Source organism: Epinephelus lanceolatus, chromosome 7, assembly GCF_041903045.1.
Source record: "Epinephelus lanceolatus isolate andai-2023 chromosome 7, ASM4190304v1, whole genome shotgun sequence".
Taxonomy (NCBI): domain Eukaryota; kingdom Metazoa; phylum Chordata; class Actinopteri; order Perciformes; family Serranidae; genus Epinephelus; species Epinephelus lanceolatus.
This window is the reverse complement of record NC_135740.1, coordinates 26,969,124-26,984,118: the sequence shown is the minus strand read 5'-3', so window position 1 is coordinate 26,984,118 and position 14,995 is coordinate 26,969,124. Positions and strand designations below refer to the sequence as shown.

Sequence of the window (14,995 nt, the reverse complement as noted above, 5' to 3'; positions counted from 1 at the left end):
GGCGATCGGGAGCAATTTGGGGTTCAGTATCTTGCCCAAGGACACTTCAGTATGCAGGCTGGAGGAGCCAGGGATCGATGTGGACGACCCACTCTACCTCTGACACACAGCCACCTTGTTCATATTGTCAACTTTCAGATATGCCTTTATTCTGAAATTCCCAAGTCCTGTGTCCAAGCGTACCTTATTCCTGATAAATCAAACAATGCTAGCTGCCAGCAAAAAGACAATGAGGATATTTACTAAATACGTCCAATATCGATCACAGGACCCTGAATTGAATCTAACTGAAATCGTATTGTGGCAGGCTTAGTGATATTAGCAAATATCGGAGATGAATATTGCCAGAGGCCCCACAATATGATATTATCACAATACTTTAGTCAATATTATGATGATTTTATAGGATTTCCAACATGCTGAGTATTGTGCAAACATACATTGTGATATATTGCGATTTTATAAATACAATAAAATAAAATATTACTTTTTTTTTTCCATTTGCAAAACTATTTCCTCAAAGGAAAACTTTATCAACATCTGTTATGTCTAAAGAGATAAAGTTTTCAGTCTGTTCATCTCACCTCAGTCATTTTTATTGCAGCAAAATGTACCTAATGGCCTGAAAAAGCTAAGGATATCAATATTTTAGTAGACTACATCAAGTTCAATTTGTATTTGCAATATTAATAATTTTTATATTGGAAAAAATGGATATTTGGCATCTGTGTATCAATACAGCATATATGCAAAATACACAAAATGTTGCGATACTATGCTGTATCAATTTCTCCCCCAACCCCTAGCAAATATCATATTGAATCGAAAATTTAAATACTATATAGGGCTGAGCTGAATACTAGGATTAAATGAATATCCGGTACAGATAATATACTTTATATGAATACGACTACTGTACAAGTAAGATGTTTCAATATCTGTACTCGTGATGAAGGAAAATCCTCATGTGTGTTTTAATCTCATTAAGGCGCTGTGGCCGTCAAGGGCCGCCCCCCAACACACACTGGCAGCGGCGCGCAGCGGCACTGTCAACATGTATTTCCCACCCCAGCCCTCTAGGTGGCTGTACCTACACTAGTTGCCAACGGTTGCCAACTGCTAGTAACGGAAGAAGAACAACAACAACTTGAATTTCACAGGTGAGTTTCTTATCAAAGTCGTCTTATTAAAAATTTGAAACAACCAGAGTTGATCCTACGAGACGAGACGTACATAAAAGGCTTTTCTCGCAGCGCCGCCATGAGCACCGGCCGCGCTGGAAATAGAGCAGTGGGCTGAATCAGAGCGGCGCGGCGCATCGGCCGGCGCCAGTGTGGGTTGGTTCATAGAATATAATGGAGGCGGGCGTTTTGACGCGCGGCGTACGGCGGCGGTGTGTGTTGCACTATACTCTTTTGATCCAGAATGACCTAAACCTTAATTCTGAGGCTTCTGTAAATAGTTAAATAAATAAATAATAAATACAGCAACTTCTGGTCAACCAATATGAATTTCAGGCTTAATATAACAATGTTAGGCCACACCCACTTCCAATTGAAACCCCGCCCATTCCAAGTATACAGATAATTTTGTTGGTTAAACAGATACAAACACAGATACAGATAGTACTCACTCAACCCTAATAATATAGTCATGTGATGAAACTTGTGATTTACACCCTTATTAACAATGTACTGATTCAAGGATTCAATTAATTTGTCAATAAATCAACAGATGGATGAATAATAAAACCAATCTGTTGCAGCTCTATTCCTAAATTTTGTAGTGCAAATGACAAAGTGTTGCTCCAGGCATGCAGCATGTGAATACTGGCCTTTAAGAGCAGAGTCAGTATATAATCACTACCAGCAGTGAAGTGAATGACCACTCCAATATTCTTTAACTGTTATTGGGTATAGTTTAATTCCCACTTAAATTTTTCTAATCTGGAATGTATGGATACAGCCATCATCACAGCCAACAGTAGGAAGATTAACATCAGGATAATGTGGCAGTCAGATAAGAACAAATGTGTCAGATGCTGATGCAATGTTCTGTCAAAACGTCCATAGAGTAAAAAGTGTCTTGGATCCACTCAGACAAATCCAGTTCAAACCTCTGAGTAAAAAAAGCTTTTTTTGTCTCATTGCCTGCAGGAGATGAGATGAATGGGAATGTGTAAAATCTATATGGATATCAAAGACTATCACAAGGAAAATAGCCTTCAACCAATCCCCTTGGGTCTCCCAACTCAGATGTGAATGTGTAAAGGCTGAGATTATGAAGTCACACAGGCAGCGGGGCTGTGATAAAATTTCAACATAAAGGCTCCACTTCATTATCTCGACCCATTCAAACACAATCATCATCACCATCGTTTTATACTGTGCACGTATGAAAGACAAACACCCAGCAACATTCAGAGTGCTGTATGGCATTTTTCCGATAACCAAACACACAAACACACCAGCAAGAATGAAAGTGTTTTTTATCTTAGATCACACCCTCAATTCGGCTGCAGAATGCCGTGGGGTGGGAGAGATGAGGTGGTGGGGTGTGGGCTGCCTGTATTTTCCCAGGATGCTTAGGCTGCGCGGGTTATGCGAGTTTGCTTTTGTTCAGGTTTTCTGAGGATAGGTTTCCTCTCTTATCGGTCGAGGAATTTAACCATGGGATCTAAAAATGATGCAATGCCAGTCTTTATTTTGTGTGTGAAAAAAACCCACTGGTGGTGGTATGGTGGTGGAGGAGGGTCAGAATACTGGAGCCTGTGCAGCCTCTGAGAGCAGGAGGGCTGATTCAAGATCACTGTCAAAGCCAGCTTGTGTGATCACAGCTGACATGGCCAGTCTTAGGGGTTGGGCAGTGAGTCCACTAGATCCTCCAGAGCCCGTCTTTATAAAGCACTGTCATCTTTGATTTATTACGTTCAATCAGGGAGTGAAAGTTTTAAACACCAATCAAAGTTTTATATCCAGTATTTTACAAGAAACTTTTTTTTCCCATCTCCACTTCTCACCTGCCTTACTGCAACTTATTTTTGATCAAGAGATCAGCTCTTTAATTCCAGGGTCAGGGGATTCCTAAAATAAAAGTGATAATCTCGCTAGTACAGGCCTTGAGTCCGATTGAGTTTTATGGAGTCACTGTATCTGACTGGATCATATGATCTCACAGCTCAGCATTAAAGCTTTCAGCACTCTCAGGTTTAGCCGGGCAATCGCTGTGAAAAGATGTCACATCAGGTTTAGAGAGGGAGACTCTCCTGCCCTCTACTTCTAAAGAAGAAGCTCTATTTTTGTCAGCAAGTCACGCCATGCCAATGTGCAAGTGCCCATGTGTCCAGTGAAGCCCGATAATCAGGCAAAAATGACTCCGTCTTTGGTTTTGCAAATTATTCAAGCCTCTAAATTCATGAATACAGCGTGCTCCAAACATGTAACGATTTTGCAGCAACAATTTACGATGACACAACTTCCCCAACTGAGCATCTTCACATCTCAAAATGAGGATGGAAATTACAAAGCGGTGAACATGGAATGTGAAATTAGAGTCCCTCCAAATGCATTTATGCGACTATAATTATGCAAGTATAATCATCTGATTACGTGGAATGCAGGCTGTAGAGGACTCAGATAGCGGATCGCAATTACATGGCACACAGCAGCCCAGTTTGTCACCTTTCTTATGGCTCAATACTCTGTGAAACCATACACAGGCCTATTATTCATGAATGTAAATTTACAAGACATGTTGATGAGAGCCGCCTCCGGGGATTCAGAAGAGTGTCAGTTAAACGGGGGATGATTGGTCGGTCAGCTGTTCTGGCAGCTGAATTGGCTGACGACGAGGTTAAGCAATTAGCGCGGGGGTCACTGAAAAAAACACACGTGACCTTCTAATTTAGCACCGTATGCTTGTGACAAATTGTTTCTTCTCTCTATAAACCCAATAATTAACATTCCTATCAACACGGCAGAGGACACGTAACAGATAATCTGGCTGGAAACTGGCAGCAGTGCGTGGAGAACGAATAGGGCCTGCTAGGGAGATGATTAGAAACTACAAAGGAAAGATTTAGATCATGTTTGTAGGCGGGGTGTGTGTGCGTGTCGAATGGATCTGAATAAGAGGTACACAATAAGCGGGAAAGGCGGAGGGGAGGAGGAGAGGGAAAGGGAGAGGAGCAGGAAGGGGATTTGAGTATGCTCACGTATGTATGTGGAAATCCTTACATTGCAGTTTGGCCTCGAGGTCAGAAAGACGGCGAGAGGTTAAGAGTAATTTATCATAGTGAATTAAGTAAAGAAGATCTCACTGTTGCAATGTCTCCTCCCCTGCTGTGACTGTAAGGAGAACAAGAGGTGATGAAGGACAACCAGAGGTCGCTGTCATCTTCTATTTAGCTCCTACTCAAACTACTATAGCGTCTACACCCCCCACAGAAAGCCATGAATACAGTATGCGATCATCAGGTGCAAATATATTGTTGCAAAGCGAGAGAAGAGAGGGCTGATCGAGCGTTTTAAATAGTCATTTCTCCACGGATACAGGGCCAAATAAACAGTCCAAGCCTTTCACATGTCTTCAAATACACCATGCCATACATAGGTGATGATTTCACAAACAAATTCAACTCACACTGAAGACAGGTTTAAGTAAAGGCAGGGTGTAAAATTGGATTAAGCTTAATCCCAACAGGCTATGATGAAGGTTTGTTCCAAATCTGTTCACTGTCAGAAGAAAAATGGCCAAACTCACGATGGAACATTTAAATTTAAGCTGTGAAAGGACATTTGCCCACAAAAGCCTGGCGCTTCACAGGAGGGGATAAGCTGCGTTTTTGTAGAATTAAGTCAAGCTATCATCAGGTACAGAAGCCTTTTCATGTTTTTATATACAGCTGAAGGCCACGGGGTATTTACGGTAGCCATGTTTTTGGCGGTGACCGCAATTGAGAAAGTTTGGGATTATTTCAAGCAGGCGCCTGCTGAACTTTACAGCACCAGTCTCTGCTCCCTGTTTTGGATCACGCCTTTATACAGAGCCTCACCCTCCCTCCTCTAAATGCAGGGCATGTCGCCTCGGTCATGCAATCTGCCTCTAATAAAATTACCCCGGGGGAGTTGGGCGATAACATCATGGGGCTTGACTTTGTGTCATTCAGCTGGTTCTGTGAATGCGGGAGACAATAGAAACCAAGATAATGAGCAAGGTGCCATTCTGAAATTTCACATAGGGGCATACACCGCATACAGATTTGAAAAATACGTGTATGGAAAGATTGTTTATGTTTTGATATGGATGGCAAATAAATAGAATGTGGTGATACTGTTAACAGTATATGAAACCATGCAATACCAGGCACATTTTTCAAAGTAAATTAAATATTTCATCTAAAATATTCCACCATGTATTGGAGATATAGTATTGGATAAATGTCAATAAATCAGATCTGCAAAAATGGAATAGATATAGGCTTATTTATTGAACATTATTTTAATAATTAGTTGATCAATGGATTGGCTGAGCGACTGAAAATAATTCAGTAACTTTTTTGATTTAATAAGAAATTTGATGACATCACCTTGGGCTCAGCAAGAAGAAAACGGGCACGTTAATCGATAATAATTAGTTGCAAGCCCTACAGTAGTATGTTCCTGTCCTGTGTATACTTTGGTGTTGGGGATGGAGATTGTACCTATTACATGAAATATAGTAAAGTCTTCAACAGCTCTCATTGTACTTTAATGTATTTCTCCACAGAGGCAGTAACACACTGGCTACTGCAGTGCACACAAACTGCAGTGAAAATCAGTGACCCATAAACATTGGATATCCAACTGTTTGTCAGTGTTTTTGCTGTCTGTCTTTGGAGGAGGGGACAGGATGTGTGACCATGTGTGTGTGTTTGTGGGTAAATGCATGCACATGTGCATGAAGGGCACTGAGGAGGCAGCAGTCTCCCGAAGGAGGAATTTATTTGAAAAAAGCCTCCCATGACCTGGCTTGATCTCGTCCCTTCATTCTTAAGTGGGGGTTGTGCATGCATCTGTGTGTGCGTGTGTGTGTGTGTGTGTGTGTGTGCATGCTCAGTGTTTGGGATTTGCAGATCTGTCTAACGGCTGTCCCCCCGGAGGATAGGACTGCACTCCCACCAAAGGCACACAGCTCTAATCTGACTGACAGCTTGGTCCAGCTTTCAGCCAAGAAACAGCCCACTAGCAAGGTCCAAATACCTGACTGCCGAAGAATCTTATCTGCCATGAGATGACAGAGGAGGAGCTGCTCTTCCCACACTGTTCCCAAGCAAATGCTGAACCGCCCAACTCACTCTCCGCCTCTTTATCTGTCTGCTTGTTGTTTGTCAGCACAACACTGTAAGACCTACACTTCTCCGGACTCAGCTGGATGTGACAGTTTGACAGGCTGTCACAGCAACAAACTAAAAGGCAGAGGGATGACACTGTTATGGTACCCTTCTGCAGTCACTCTGAGAGAATACCTTGAAACCTTTGCCCTTAATGCCTCACTGTGTACAAAAAATGTACATACATTTACATGCATGCATTTTTTTGCATCACTTCAAAAGGAACAATAAGGGAAGGAAAAGGGTTCATGATTTCAGCAAAAGTCATATTCATTCACTCATCTTCCATAACTACTTATCCTGTTAGGGGTCACGGGGGGGCTGGAGCCTATCCCAGCTGATATTGGGCGAGAGGCGGGGTACCCCCTGGACAGGTCACCAGACAATCGCAGGGCTGACACATAGAGACAGACAACCATTCACACTGCAAAGGTCACATGCTCATGAATAATAAAAATCAATACTGGTGAATTACACTTTAAATCCATCATTTGTGTATCAATTCCAGTGTTTGTGACACTAGATTTGTGAAGAAAACTTTGATTCCTCACATGCTTTCATGGTTAACAAAGAATCCAAAAATTGAGCCATTCTTGTAGCCATGGGCGACCGCGTTTAACAACAGCAAAACTATACAAAACTAGGGCTGGGTATTGGTACTCGATACTTTTAAAGTATTGACCAAAATAACCCAGCACCAAGAAGTATCTCAGTGTCTCCAATCAAAGAGGGGGGTCTGATCCAAGACCATCTGGACTGCCCACCAGATCAGCAAACTTTCTGTTGCTGCCGTCTCTGGAGCCACTCCCAACAAATGGTCGATTCAATGTCTGCCCAATTACTATGAGCTAACACAGCAGCTAACATCCAATACCAAGCTGTTAAACGATCCTAACTAATCTTTATTCTGAGAGTTGAAACATGCAACTACTTGCAACAAACCACTCTGCAACATTCTAAAAACCTGCCTGTTCACACCATTGCAACTAGACGAGATGGTGTATCAGCTCTATGCAACAACTCTCTGTACATCTGTTCTGATTTGCAGCTTTTCAGGCTTATTTTGTTGCTGAATATAATTTGTAGCTTCTTAAAATTTGATTGAGGACAGTGATAGTGAGATACTGGCTACAGTTGCATTTGTAGTAGTGATAAAAGGGCGAAAAATATACAACGAGCATCAGATGGACTGTATCCATAGTAAATACGCCGCAATAATATAAGCAAGTAGTGCCAAGTAGTTAGTCAATGAGAATGCATGCGTGTGTGTGAAGGGGCATAAGCACATACAGCGAGCAGCAGCAGGGACCCACCGTCTGACACCAGCACACGTGGAGAGAGAAAATGCTGCAGCAGGCAAACACGCCTTCTGCAGTCATTTTGACTTGACCAGCAGTCTTCACTACAAGCTGACTGGCTGTAGAAACAGGTGACGTGCCTTATGTTCTAAAGTCAGCCGCCGGTAATTTGACCAGCGGAGTTGCAGGTGACACCATCAGCCTGCTTGAGTCGAGCTCAGACGGCCAGTTCACACCACTGCAACTTTTCTCTGCAACGTTCTACAACGGTTTTATCTTGTCTCAAATCATTGGTTTGAACTAGGCTTTAATAAATGTTAACCTCAGCCATGTGATGCTAACAGTTAGCACTGTGTGTGTGCAGGTGGGCTCTCACCAGCTGCACACAGTGCAAAGCTCACACACCCTCAGCAGCAGCTACAACCCCATACAGTCTGTGGTGTCTGTGGTCACACCACTCCATTCACATCATGGGTATCAAATGAATTACTCTATTGGTATCCATTTCACTTTAAGAGTATTGGTATCGTGATTTCTCAAACAAGACTCAGCCCTTACTCAAACATCCGTTTACAAACTCTCACACAACTCATGCAGTATAATCCAGGTCTAATTTATCCAAACTTATGCTAAGTACTTCCCAAACACATGCATTTTTGCTAAAACCTTGCTATTCAAAACACTTCTGCATAAACAGTGCAAGCACACTGCTTGTCTGTGCCTGAGACTGCCTAAACTCAACACAACACAGACTGAGTGATTGAAATACAAATGTCATTAAGGGTGTGAAATATTCCTTTAAAGCTTGATCTGACAGAACACTGTTTCACTCCTGTCACTGTGTACACCGCTAATAAGGCCAAACTACAAGCAACTCCTGCCACGTCAGTAAAAACACTCCCACAAGCCATCTGCCTTGTTTCTTCCTCCTTCAAGGGCAAACCGTGAGCCTGTTGAGCTAAGATGCCCACTCATCAATCAGCGGGGCTGTTCCACGAGCCATCCAACGCAGCTTGAACTAGATGACCCTCATAATTGAATATTAAACCCCTGATGAGTGGCAAGGCAAACCACTGTGATGCCTACTAGAGGCTGCGATATGTTAGCAGAGATACATGTGGTTCTGTTCAAGGCAGTGTCAGTTGCATCCTGCCTGCCCTGAGGTTGTTCTGTCACACTGTCATAATTTCAATCTTTGGGATAAGAAACATATCTACAGACACACACCCACACTCACATTGGGGTCTACAGATGCAAGCAGGCATGAATGTACTTGGCACGCACTTACATAAATACAGCCGGCTTTAAATAAATGGCGGCATTGCGGTGAGGCTGAAGAAATTGCCTTTTGTTCAGTTAAGTCAAGAAATGATTTTGGCTTTTGGTGTTTTTATTTTGGTCTCTGTTCAACGCGGCGTGCTGAATACCAAGGAGGGAGGAATGTGTAGACGCCAACGGATCTGACTAAAGATTACGGAGCAACCCGTGACTCTGCAGACAAATTAATATATTGTATTTCTCACAGGCACAAAAGCAACATGGTGAGAGGAGACATAAGGAGTGAAGTCACAGGGAAATTGTATTTCTCTAGCCTACATAATTTGATGTATGAAATGGATGCTGAAGCAGAACATGATGTGGGGAGGTACTCTTGAGAAGTTCAAAGGATGCTTTGTGCACTGTTACAAATTTGCATTCTTCAAAAGTGAGAATATTCCCAGCTACAGAGATGCAACCATGGTGTTTCTGGGGAAGCGAGCTGGGTTTTCGCACCTGTGCATATTGACATGGTGACAACTAAAATTTGGCTAGAAGAACAAACTTTGGACCTGTTTCCTTATTAGTTTTTGCCTTTACACCATGTATCCCCTGCCATCGCACCTACTTAAAATCACTCATAAAAATATGTAAACAAAACCAGCCAGACCACAACATCCAAGTTTTAACAGGAAGCTGGAGTTTTATCCTTCCACCAACTTCAGGACAGCTGAGACAACACGCCAAGCCCCCCGCTGCTTCAAGAGGCACCCTGAGAAAGCACGGCCAAGAGGCTGACTCTCAGAGAAACACTTCATTCAGCCTCAAACTGGCATCAGCTGCTGACAGACAGCCCAGAATAAAAACATCCCTGTGACGGATGTCCTTTCTGGCTAACTGATCCGTGAGGATAAAGTGATTAAAAACGTACAAAGAACATCCCAAAGAAAACAGAAGAACGTGACCAATATCTTTTAAAGATTAACTGTGGTGACAGGCAGTCACAACAAAAGTGGGATTAAGATATTTCCTGTTTTCATTAGAGAGTAAATTATCTCTACAGTGTTAGAATCTCTCCTACTCATCAGTGTTTAATAGAGTAAATCTAAAAAGCAGGGAGAGGGATAGTGTGATGTTATGACCAAGCTGACACATTTTAATAAAGGGAGTACTAATTATGCATGGCTGTAAAGTTTCACTAGATGTGGGTCAGTTACATCTTTAAAGTTTAATATTGCATGGTGGCTTTGTTATGGCCATGGTGGTCGTGGGATTTACAGTCTTGGCACAATTTTTGGGCAGTTATAGATACGTGAAAAATAGCAAACTATAAATGCATTATAAAACACACAGCTTTCTTGAAGTTGCTTCAAATCAAACCCCTTCAGAGAATCATTCTGTTGGCTTATTTTAGGGTGCACTTTTTGGTTCACGAAGGCAGAAATTCTACAATCAGAGCGGAGATGTGAATGCGCTTCAAGCTGCAGAGAGTCCGCCAGTTAGGCCACTGTACAGTAGGTGCTAACATCTATTCTTGGATATCATTGTAGCTGCAGCATCTACACAGAATGCCAACCTTCTGTCACAGCTATAATCATCCCAGCACTTAGCTGACGCCCTGTGTTTTCCTTAGAAAAAAAAGGCACTGCCGTTGTCATTATAACGTCTTAATAATTATCATCTAACAGAGCAACTGGGGAGAGAGAGAAAAAATAGAGACAGAGAGAAAGAAAGGGAGGCAGGCATGGATGGACTGCTGGAGGAGGCAGCACCCTGTAGATGCATGATGAATGAGGGTGTCAGCTGTATTCACCCAACTAGCAGCGCTGTCTCTGAGAGGGTTTGGCCCCATGCGCTGAGACCTGTCTCATTAACCACAGTGATCATGCATTAACGAGAGAGCGAGGGATAGAGCTAGGAAATAAATCATTTTCTATAAGATGGTGAGCCACCAGTTTTTGAAAGTATAATAGCGGTATCAATGCGTTAAACACACCAAAGTGCAGCACATATGTGTTTGATTGTGCTGCGTTAACTTTTAACAGGTAAAGGTGTTCTTTAAACAGTGTCAAACGCACATTTGGAGACAAGTACAGGCAGGGGACAACGCCTGCCAACACTGGACCCTAATTTCCTGCACCCCATTGTTTTGGTAACCTGCATTATTGATGTGGAGCTGACATTTTACACTGTGCTTTTCTGAAGCCACAGTGCCTCCACTGTCACCTGCAGCACTGTCTCCACAATAACCATCCTGACACAGAGCCACAAAATGATGCAACACGCCTATGGGGACTGTGTAGGGATCCTATTGTATTTGTTAGTGAGTTCTCGGTGATGTGCTTCACTCCATTGTGTCGCCATCGGTACCACTACAGCACTGACAGTCTATTTTTCATACACAGACTAACAAACAACATGAAATCATATTTTTGATGACACTAACTGTCTCTGTGAGGATTGTTACAAATGTCTTTATGTGCCTCATGAGCAGGGAAGATGCTCAACACCTACAGTAACTACTGTATGTTGCTCTGGCTGGCATCAGGGGCGTGGTTAAGAGTCAGCTCAGGTCAGTCCTTATGATCCTATAGTACTACTACACTATGATGCAAGTGATGTTTGTAGGAAACATAAAAATACTTTCACCCAGTGCAGCTTAAGATGCCATAAAATATCTCACTCAGCAAAGTAACCCTCACAGCAACATCACCCAGTTACCTCCACACTGAGTGTAGTTTCAGCACTCTTTAACAGTTCCCACTGAGCATTTATGGACCCTTTTACAAATAAAAATAAATGCATAAATATTAAGTCCATGATGTAATGCTGACGCACCACATACGAGATTTACGAGGGCACCTTTGCTCCCGTCGTGTTCTCCAAATCACCAGATCAGTCACACACTTATTGTTTTCATCTTGCTTGTTTCTGTACAAGTGTTAAAGCTCTCCATGCGCTCGTTAACAGCTGATAATGTTTATTATCATATTGCAACCCGGTGTCAATTCAACAGCCTCGCGCGGCGCACAAACTAACAGTGTTTTTATTTAGCCAGCGTGCACGTTACTCTGTCTATCCCCTGAAAACCCACAGCAAACAAGCACAGCCTACCTCGGTTCGCCGTGACAGCTCCGTATGTCGACTTGTAGTGTGCCTGGTAACAATGTGACGCTCGCAGTAAAGATCACAGTTGGTAAGGCGCAGAAGTTTTGACGAGTCAGTGACTGAGGGATCACACACGCTGTGTCGGTGCCTGACGGATCTGTGGATCACACACACCAGTGTGGAGTGTTTATGACAACGCCCCACAACAAAACTGATCTGCTTGTTTCTGCCGCCGGATCATTAACGCGTGTTTGAGATGTTGCTGTCCAACTCGGCTGTGCGCAACGGTGCGCTTCCTCTATCTCTCTCTCTCTGCCTCCCGACGTGGTCCCCAAACATTAAACGCTCCCCAAGGACACGTGACCAACCCGAGGGGGACGGGAATAGCTCTAATTCCCCCCACGGCAGCAGCTGGGATCGGTTACACCGCTGCTCCAGTGCCCGTGCAACAAACCCAAGCTGTGCGCACCCATACTCCTCCTCCACCCGCCCTCGCATCCCCTGTGGCCTCACGGTGTCGCTGTCATTTTTACCTTAGGATGCACTGAAGGCAAGACCTGTGTGAAAATACACCTGTCCCATCAGCCTAATGAAGTCATAATTAAATTGATTTAATTGTTAGTAGTGATAAAATTATATTGCCTCCAATATTTCAATCAATTATGATAAAAGTTACAGGTTATTTTAAATTATTTTAATTTTAAATAACACTTTGACTGATACCATATTAACACATTTTAAAGTGAAATCAAATAAAATAATAATATATAACTTCTTGTGTTTGGTATGCATTTTTAGTTTGTCCTATTTAGCTATTTGGGATCAGTTTGACCCACTACAAACATTATTAATCATCAATAAACAAAATGTGATCAGGTTTTGGACCAACTTCTGTGTCAGGATCAGCTGAAGCTGACTTGGCAGAGATGGCTGCCATCTTGTTTTTAGATGGATTAGTATATTGTGGTCTTACTACCACTAGATGGCGCAAAAAAGTGTCCAGAACAAGGACAGCAGGTCTAAGTTCAGTAGAATAGAATAAGGTCAAGTAAACCCAAAATGTGATGTCCTCATATGAGGACACAGGGTCTCAGGAGGATAAAACTGGCCTATAAGGATGTTTTTTTCCACACCTTAGCTTTGATTGTTGCTTATTCAGCCATGAATATTAAATGTCATGGAGTAATACCCAAGACTTGAAGCCAAGTTTTAAGTTTTACTCATCATTTGATGACTGTGAATAACGCTGGGCTGAGTCATTGCTGGCATCCAGCTTACTATGATTGTGTGTTGGGTAGCTCTGCCTTTATTAAAACATTGTTTGAAAAAACTTTGAATCATGTTTTTGTGGCTTGTCCAACTCCAGTAATGTTTTTTGAGAGTAGCTAGAAATGCAAATTTGCTTTTCGGTCACACAGTCACACTCACAGAAGTTGTCAGTTTTGATAGCTAGAAAGAGGTTTTCACTTACCTAACAACTTTAGCTTGTGTTCTTCCACCAACATGGCTCCTTATCTTTGGGCACCTGATGATAAGTTGAATCCTTGGCTGAATGATGGACTGACTCTCAAACTGATAGTTCACAGAAGCTTTGTTGATAAAACTGCAGGTCCAAACACATGGTGTGATTACACCTAAAGCTAAGAAAAAAAAATATAAATAAATTACCATTTTTTCTAACTAAACTAAATTTCATGCTTTGATAGGGTGCTACAAGCTAGCCTTTTAACTTGCAATGAAATAACTAATTCATTTAACAATCAACATGAAACATAACTAAAACAAACCGTGAAAATCACACATGAATCTAGCTCCAACCATCCCACTTCAAGCATGCTTCGCCCATATACTGTAGCAACTGCAGTACAGACTTCCATTGTATAGCATTTCTACCTTGTGCAACATACGAGGCTGAAAGAAGAAGCCAGTGCAGAAGTGCCAAAAACTGTAGTTCATCAAATGGCCACTTGAAGCTAGCTCCATAAACATCCAGGTTAAAATGCTCAGCTTTCCAGCAGAAAGAAACATGTATACAGCCTGGTACAAAAATGGTTTTCCAAAGCTCTTCTCTGTTGTCCAAATATGGTCATTTCTGGCTCCTAAAAAACAAGATGGCGACGGCCGAAATGCTGAACTTGAGGCTTCAAAACAGCAGTCCACAAAATAATGCTTGATGTCACGGCAGCTACGTCCATTATTATATATACAGTCTATGATTTACACAGCCTACACAGCAAAAGCTAGTAAAGCTGATTGCTTGTCAACATGACTGACAGCGTGCTACACTGAGCCAACATAGCATTCTTCCTAGCTTAAAAATACTCACCCAGCTAAGCACAAGTAAACATACATATAAGTAATTTCCAACCTTTTTTCCAACTGCTATGCCACGTTTGCCATGTTAACACGCTAACCTGTTAATATTAGTTAGCATCTGACCTTGGAGCAGGCGAAGGGTTTTTTTGTTGATCTTCAATGGATTCAGCTGTGAGTGAGGTCTGCCACACTGTTCAATCCAGTTCCAACATCTCTACCCTTGTGTTTTTGGCCCTGGAAAAGCAAAAACACTGTTTTTGTATTTATCCTTTTTCCAAGATACAACAGGCCTCCTGTGCCTAGTTACAGTTGCTACCATAGCATTGGGCAGTTCTAGGATGCAGAGGGGTCAAAATGAACAAAAATGAAAAACATCAGATTAATCATGTATGGAGTGCCCCTGGCAATGAGTCCTAAATAAGTCCTACTAATTACTGTGAAAATAAGTAGGTAGAACGTTAGCTTTTTACTTTAGGCTTCAAACGTCATGGAAGTGGTGTTACTTTGTGAAGGTTATTTTTCTTAACAAGATGTACAAGTATCATACATGTTTGTTTGCCACAGGCCTTATTTTCTGCAATACTCCAATATCCAATGGAAAAATCCTATAGGCTTTTTGACAAGGGAACCAGTGCGATGCTAACTT

At 42.2% G+C, this 14,995-nt stretch overlaps 1 protein-coding gene across 1 annotated transcript in view; it reads right to left on the bottom strand.

The window, feature by feature from the left end:
* mid2 (midline 2) overlaps nucleotides 1-12,488 on the bottom strand; it is a 219,630-nt gene extending 207,142 nt beyond the window's left edge. The window contains exon 1 of the mRNA XM_033622496.2: nucleotides 12,040-12,488. The gene's annotated coding sequence lies outside the window, so the exon portion shown is untranslated. The remainder of the gene's footprint in view (nucleotides 1-12,039) is intronic.
* Between the last annotated feature and the right edge of the window lie 2,507 nt (nucleotides 12,489-14,995).